The sequence below is a fragment of the Oncorhynchus gorbuscha genome, unplaced genomic scaffold (assembly GCF_021184085.1).
Source record: "Oncorhynchus gorbuscha isolate QuinsamMale2020 ecotype Even-year unplaced genomic scaffold, OgorEven_v1.0 Un_scaffold_576, whole genome shotgun sequence".
Classification (NCBI taxonomy): domain Eukaryota; kingdom Metazoa; phylum Chordata; class Actinopteri; order Salmoniformes; family Salmonidae; genus Oncorhynchus; species Oncorhynchus gorbuscha.
The window spans coordinates 526,723-534,216 of NW_025745411.1; the positions used below are offsets into that span (position 1 = coordinate 526,723).

Genomic DNA, 7,494 nt, shown 5'->3' on the forward strand with positions numbered 1-7,494 from the left:
AGAGAAAGAGAGATCGTGATAGGGAGAGAGAGAGAGAGAGAGAGAGAGAGAGAGAGAGGGAGGGAGAGAGCGAGAGAAAGAGAATGGGTGAGATAGTGAGGGAGAGAGATAGGGAGGGAGAGACAGTGAGAGAAAGAGAGTGGGAGAGAGAGAAAGAGAGATCGTGATAGAGGAGAGAGAGAGAGAGAGAGAGAGAGAGGAGGGAGGGAGAGAGCGAGAGAAAGAGAATGGGTGAGATAGTGAGGGAGAGAGATAGGGAGGGAGAGACAGTGAGAGAAAGAGAGTGGGAGAGAGAGCAATAGAGAGGAAGGAAGAGGGAGGGAGAGAGATAGAGTGAGTGAGGGAGAGAGATCGTGATAGGGAGAGAGAGAGCATGAGAGAAAGAGAGTGGGAGAGAGAACAATAGAGAGGGAGGGAGAGAGCGAGAGAAAGAGAATGGATGAGATAGTGAGGGAGAGACAGTGAGAGAAAGAGAATGGATAAGATAGTGAGGGAGAGACAGAGAGAAAGAGAATGGGTAAGATAGTGAGGGAGAGACAGAGAGAAAGAGAGAGTGAGGGAGAGACAGTGAGAGAAAGAGAGCAGCTCTTCTATATGAACCCTAGAGGGCAGCTCTTCCATATGAACCCTAGTCTGGGCAGCTCTTCTATATGAACCCTAGTCTGGGCAGCTCTTCTATATGAACCCTAGTCTGGGCAGCTCTTCTATATGAACCCTAGTCTGGGCAGCTCTTCTATATGAACCCTAGCTCTTCTATATGAACCTCTGGGCAGCTCTTCTATATGAACCCTAGTCTGGGCAGCTGAACCCTAGTCTTCTTCTATATGAACCCTAGTCTGGCAGCAGCTCTTCTATATGAACCCTAGTCTGGGCAGCTCTTCTATATGAACCCTAGTCTGGGCAGCTCTTCTATATGAACCCTAGTCTGGGCAGCTCTTCTATATGAACCCTAGTCTGGGCAGCTCTTCTATATGAACCCTAGTCTGGGCAGCTCTTCTATATGAACCCTAGTCTGGGCAGCTCTTCTATATGAACCCTAGTCTGGGCAGCTCTTCTATATGAACCCTAGTCTGGGCAGCTCTTCTATATGAACCCTAGTCTGGGCAGCTCTTCTATATGAACCCTAGTCTGGGCAGCTCTTCTATATGAACCCTAGTCTGGGCAGCTCTTCTATATGAACCCTAGTCTGGGCAGCTCTTCTATATGAACCCTAGTCTGGGCAGCTCTTCCATATGAACCCTAGTCTGGGCAGCTCTTCTATATGAACCCTAGTCTGGGCAGCTCTTCTATATGAACCCTAGTCTGGGCAGCTCTTCCATATGAACCCTAGTCTGGGCAGCTCTTCTATATGAACCCTAGTCTGGGCAGCTCTTCTATATGAACCCTAGTCTGGGCAGCCCTTCTATATGAACCCTAGTCTGGGCAGCTCTTCTATATGAACCCTAGTCTGGGCAGCACTTCTATATGAACCCTAGTCTGGGCAGCACTTCTATATGAACCCTAGTCTGGGCAGCTCTTCTATATGAACCCTAGTCTGGGCAGCTCTTCTATATGAACCCTAGTCTGGGTAGCTCTTCTATATGAACCCTAGTCTGGGCAGCCCTTCTATATGAACCCTAGTCTGGGCAGCTCTTCTATATGAACCCTAGTCTGGGCAGCTCTTCTATATGAACCCTAGTCTGGGCAGCTCTTCTATATGAACCCTAGTCTGGGCAGCTCTTCTATATGAACCCTAGTCTGGGCAGCCCTGCTGTGATCTTGTATTCAACAAGACCACAGAGATAAAACCATCTGTATGGCTAAACCACAGAGATAAAACCATCTGTATGGCTAAACCACAGAGATAAAACCATCTGTATGGCTAAACCACAGAGATAAAACCATCTGTATGGCTAAACCACAGAGATAAAACCATCTGTATGGCTAAACCACAGAGATAAAACCATCTGTATGGCTAAACCACAGAGATAAAACCATCTGTATGGCTAAACCACAGAGATAAAACCATCTGTATGGCTAAACCACAGAGATAAAACCATCTGTATGGCTAAACCACGGAGATAAAACCATCTGTATGGCTAAACCACAGAGATAAAACCATCTGTATGGCTAAACCACAGAGATAAAACCATCTGTATGGCTAAACCACAGAGATAAAAACCATCTGTATGGCTAAACCACAGAGATAAAACCATCTGTATGGCTAAACCACAGAGATAAAACCATCTGTATGGCTAAACCACAGAGATAAAACCATCTGTATGGCTAAACCACAGAGATAAAACCATCTGTATGGCTAAACCACAGAGATAAAACCATCTGTATGGCTAAACCACAGAGATAAAACCATCTGTATGGCTAAACCAGAGATAAAACCATCTGTATGGCTAAACCACAGAGATAAAACCATCTGTATGGCTAAACCACAGAGATAAAACCATCTGTATGGCTAAACCACAGAGATAAAAACCATCTGTATGGCTAAACCACAGAGATAAAACCATCTGTATGGCTAAACCACAGAGATAAAACCATCTGTATGGCTAAACCACAGAGATAAAAACCATCTGTATGGCTAAACCACAGAGATAAAAACCATCTGTATGGCTAAACCACAGAGATAAAACCATCTGTATGGCTAAACCACAGAGATAAAACCATCTGTATGGCTAAACCACAGAGATAAAAACCATCTGTATGGCTAAAACAACAACAACAACACAGAACATTCCGGCGATGGGCCGGCGTCATGGCAACGCCCTTGCATGGCAATCCAATTTATTGAACTACAGATGCTGGGTTATACAAAATACACCACTTCAATTAAGGCTTTTTAGTTTACATTTGGCCACGCCCCCTCTGTTTTTCCCTCCCCAGCCCCTCCCCCTTAATAGGCAGATGACGTTGCATTTCCAGTACTGTGGCTCTGTGAGGGGACATGGTACACATGGTCTGTCCACCAGGACTGATGCTGTTGGTTATCATCACAGCAACACAAAGCGACAAAGGCATTCTCTTACAAGAGGTCAACAGAGGTCACGCAACTCACAACAAACGTGCAACTTTAAACCCCCCCCCCTCCCCTCCCCTCCCTCCATCTCAAATGGCAACCTAAGCCCATAGGGCTATAGTCAAAAGTAGTGCCCTATGTAGGGAATAGGGTGCCATTAGGGACGCACCCCCCCCCCCGTCTCATCCAAGTTCTGCCTGTTCCTCCTCCTCCTCCATCATCATCATCATCATCATCATCTCTACATTGCTGTGGTTCTTATTGTATTTCAGTCTTATTCCCTGCTGCTTCAAACACATTAGTTTGTCCCCCCCTCAACCCCACATTCACTATAGAACAGAATAACAACCCCACACAGTTACTCTTCATCACCATCATCATCATCTGACAGACTGACAGGAAACAGGTCAAACCAAGTATTACACAGGTGAAATAGTCACTAACAGGCAAGTTTCTTTACTGACAGGATCCCAATATTTGGTTTTCATGTCCTCAGCTGACAACAGATGCATTAGCAAGCAAGGGGACAGGGGGAGGGGCTGGGGGAGAGGGGAGGGGCTGGGGGAGGGGCTGGGGACAGGGGAGGGACTGGGAGAGATGGGGAGGGGCTGAGAGAGATGGGGAGGGGCTGGGGGAGAGGGAGAGGGGCTGGGGTAGGGCTAGGGGAGAGGTGTGAGATAGGGGAAAGAGGCTAGGGGACAGGGGGAGATAGGGGCTGTGGGAGGGGGGAGATAGGGGCTGTGGGAGGGAGGGAGAAGGGGAGAAAGGCTGTTTTAGAAAAGGAGAGGGAGTACAGTGAGAATCTACAGTAGCGTTTCCCAAACTCGGTCCTGGGCCCCCCTGGGTGCATGTTTTGGTTCTTGCCCTAGCACTACACAGGATTACTCAAATAATCTTCAAGCTTGATTATTTGAATCAGCTGTGCAGTGCCAAACGGTGTCCCCCTTGGGGTCCCCAGGACCTAGTTTGGGAAACACTGCTCTACAACAACAGAAGTGTGGAGAATGACATCACCAATGACATTATTTTATTTATTTTTTTTGTATTAAAAACCCTCATTAAAAAAAAAAAAATCTATACTTCCTGTTGTAGATCGCAGATTCCATGAGAGGGGATTGGCTAACTGGACAAACCAACCAATGAGAGACGGCCTTGGAAGGATAAAGTTTAAAAAATAAAAAAAACATGATGAGGATCGCCCAGTCACTTCGGCCATTGGTGTCTCAGAAGTTTGGTCGCTTGTTAAAATGTCCAGTCCCTCTTTGACCACAACCCCAATTGAAAAACCCCACTGTACAAACATCTTTGTAAACAACACAAGGGCTGCCTCCAAAATTGCACCCTAATTCCTTATATAGTGTACTACTTTTGACCAGGGCCCATAGGGAAACCAAGAGGGAAAACCAATAGGGAAACCAATAGAAAAAACATTAGGGAAAACCAATAGGGAAATCAATAGAAAAACCAATAGGGAAACCAATAGAAAAACCAATAGGGAAACCAATAGAAAAACCAATAGGGAAACCAATAGGGAAACCAATAGGGAAACCAATAGGGAAACCCAATAGGGAAACCAATAGGGGAAACCAATAGGGGGGAAACCAATAGGGAAACCAATAGGGAAACCAATAGGGAAACCAATAGGGAAACCAATAGGGAAACCCACAGGGAAACCAATAGGGAAACCCACAGGGAAACCAATAGGGAAACCCACAGGGAAACCAATAGGGAAACCATTGGGCTCTGGTCAAATATAATACACTTGGGTGCCATTTCAGAAGCAAGAAAACCCAGGCAAGACATAGAAGGATGATTGGATCATAGTTAGATTCTCCAGAAAGAAAGAAAAAAACCTATTTGAAGGCAACATCATCGGGCTAAAAGACAATATGATAGTTACTGAAAAAACATTATACTTTTTTTTTCTCTTTTTACACGTTGTTTTTACACGTTGTATCCACAGGTTTACTCCTCAAATAAAACTCACATATAATAATAATAATAACTGTTGTACCCACAGGTTTACTCCTCAAATAGAACTCATATCAATAGCTGTCGCAGTATAGCATCTCTCAGTAGAGACAAAACTAGTCATTTAATTTAAAAAAAAGACAGAAAAAGACAGAGAAATGATGTTGAATGATCGAAGGAAAAAAAAAAAAAGTTAGAAAATAAACCCCCAGGAGCAAGTTTATCTGTGTGAACTGAACTATATAGGTGCCTCTTTGGGACTTTGTCTTTTTCTCTCTGGCTAATATAGAGGTGCTTATAAATACCGCATCACCGTGGCAACGTGCACATTCTGGTTAGACATCCGTTTCTACGGCTACTGTCTCCGTTAGCAATAACACTGTGTGTTTGGGGATCGGGATTTTATTTTGGTTCATATTGACTGATTTACCTATTTCATTTTACGAACTTAATTTTTCCATTTCAGTTTGATACAGTTGGAATATCTATATTTCTAAGTAGAAATCTTGTTCTCGTGACACTGGAGAGTGACAATGGTTAATCTGTGTGTAAAAACGGATGTATTGTAGCTTTGAATCCGTTGGTCGGTTTGTTTGTTGGTTGTTGATGTTAAAGGGGCGTCACCACACAGGAAAGTCCATTCCATGTTAGGTTTTAGTAACGTCGGAATGCTGGCACTGCTGAGAGAGACAGCAGCAAATCAGACCTGAGAGAGAGAGAGAGAGAGGTGGGTGTAGAGAGAGAGAGAGAGAGAGAGGTGGGTAGAGAGAGAGAGAGAGGTGGGTAGAGAGAGAGAGAGGTGGGTAGAGAGAGAGAGAGAGAGAGAGGTGGGTAGTGAGAGAGAGAGAGAGAGAGAGAGAGAGAGAGAGAGAGAGAGAGAGAGAGAGAGAGAGAGAGAGAGAGAGGTGGGTAGTGAGAGAGAGAGAGAGAGAGAGGTGGGTAGAGAGAGAGAGGTGGGTAGAGAGAGAGAGAGGTGGGTAGTGAGAGAGAGAGAGAGAGAGAGAGAGAGAGAGAGAGAGGTGGGTAGAGAGAGAGAGAGAGAGGTGGGTAGAGAGAGAGAGGTGGGTAGAGAGAGAGAGGTGGGTAGAGAGAGAGAGGTGGGTAGAGAGAGAGAGAGAGAGGAGGAGAGAGAGAGAGAGAGAGAGAGAGAGAGAGAGAGAGAGAGAGAGAGAGAGAGAGAGAGGAGGAGAGCGAGCGAGAGAGAATGAGGAGAGAGAGAGAGAGAGATCGAGATCGAGAGAGAAGGAGGAGAGAGAGAGAGGAGAGAGATCGAGAGAGAGGAGAGAGAGAGAGAGAAAGAGAGAGGAGAGAGAGAGAGAGAGAGAGAGAGAGAGAGAGAGAGAGAGAGGGAGAGAGAGCGAGGAGAGAGAGCGAGAGAGAGAGAGAGAGAGAGAGAGAGAGAGAGAGAGAGAGAGAGAGAGAGAGAGAGAGAGAGAGAGAGAGAGAGAGAGAGAGAGAGAGAGAGAGAGAGAGAGAGAGAGAGAGAGAGAGAGAGAGAGAGAGAGAGAGAGGAGAGAGAGATCGAGAGAGAGAGAGAGAGAGAGAGAGAGAGAGAGAGAGAGAGAGAGAGAGAGAGAGAGAGAGAGAGAGAGAGAGATCGAGAGAGAGAGAGAGAGAGAGAGAGAGAGAGAGAGAGAGAGAGAGAGAGAGGAGAGAGAGAGAGAGAGAGAGAGAGAGAGAGAGAGAGAGAGAGAGAGAGAGAGAGAGAGAGAGAGAGAGAGAGAGAGAGAGAGAGAGAGAGAGAGAGAGAGAGAGAGAGGAGAGAGAGAGAGAGAGAGAGAGAGAGAGAGAGAGAGAGAGAGAGAGAGAGAGAGAGAGAGAGAGAGAGAGAGAGAGAGAGAGAGAGAGGGGAGAGAAAGAGGAGAGAGAGAGGAGAGAGAGAGAGAGAGAGAGAGAGAGAGAGAGAGGAGAGAGAGAGAGGAGAGCGAGAGGAGAGAGAGAGAGAGGAGAGAGAGAGGTATAGAGACATTAATGACACTTCTAACTGAACCATATGATGTCTCTTGATATGAGAGGGAGAAGTTCTTACTCAATATATTCCTCAGGTTTAAGACAAGGAGGCCACAGCCAAATGCCTACAACGGTCTTTTCAATTAGGCAGTGGCATTCTGACTCCTACAAGTGGTTCTCACCTGGCTCAGTGCGACAGAGCAGCTGTGTATTAGAGGAGCTGACAGTTGGACTTTTTCCGTGTCTTCCCAGGTACTGGGGTTTTCCTGTTGATTTGCCTGACCAGGTCATAGAAGATCTGAAACACAGAGAGACACAACAATAGTTAGATACAAGTTAGCCATGGGTATCATGTTAAGAAACAGTGGCTAGCCATGGGTATCATGTTAAGAAACAGTGGCTAGCCATGGGTATCATGTTAAGAAACAGTGGCTAGCCATCGGTATCATGTTAAGAAAGAGTGGCTAGCCATGGGTATCATGTTAAGAAACAGTGGCTAGCCATGGGTATCATGTTAAGAAACAGTGGCTAGCCATCGGTATCATGTTAAGAAACAGTGGCTA

General features: G+C 45.8%; 1 long non-coding RNA gene across 1 annotated transcript; it reads right to left on the reverse strand.

Annotated features, from left to right (window-relative positions):
- Nucleotides 1-4,020: 4,020 nt before the first annotated feature.
- On the reverse strand, nt 4,021-7,269 carry LOC124018759. Its single transcript, XR_006835676.1, has 2 exons — nt 7,114-7,269; nt 4,021-5,687 (listed from the first exon to the last, which is right to left on the reverse strand). It is a non-coding gene; the product is annotated as an uncharacterized LOC124018759 (long non-coding RNA).
- Between the last annotated feature and the right edge of the window lie 225 nt (nt 7,270-7,494).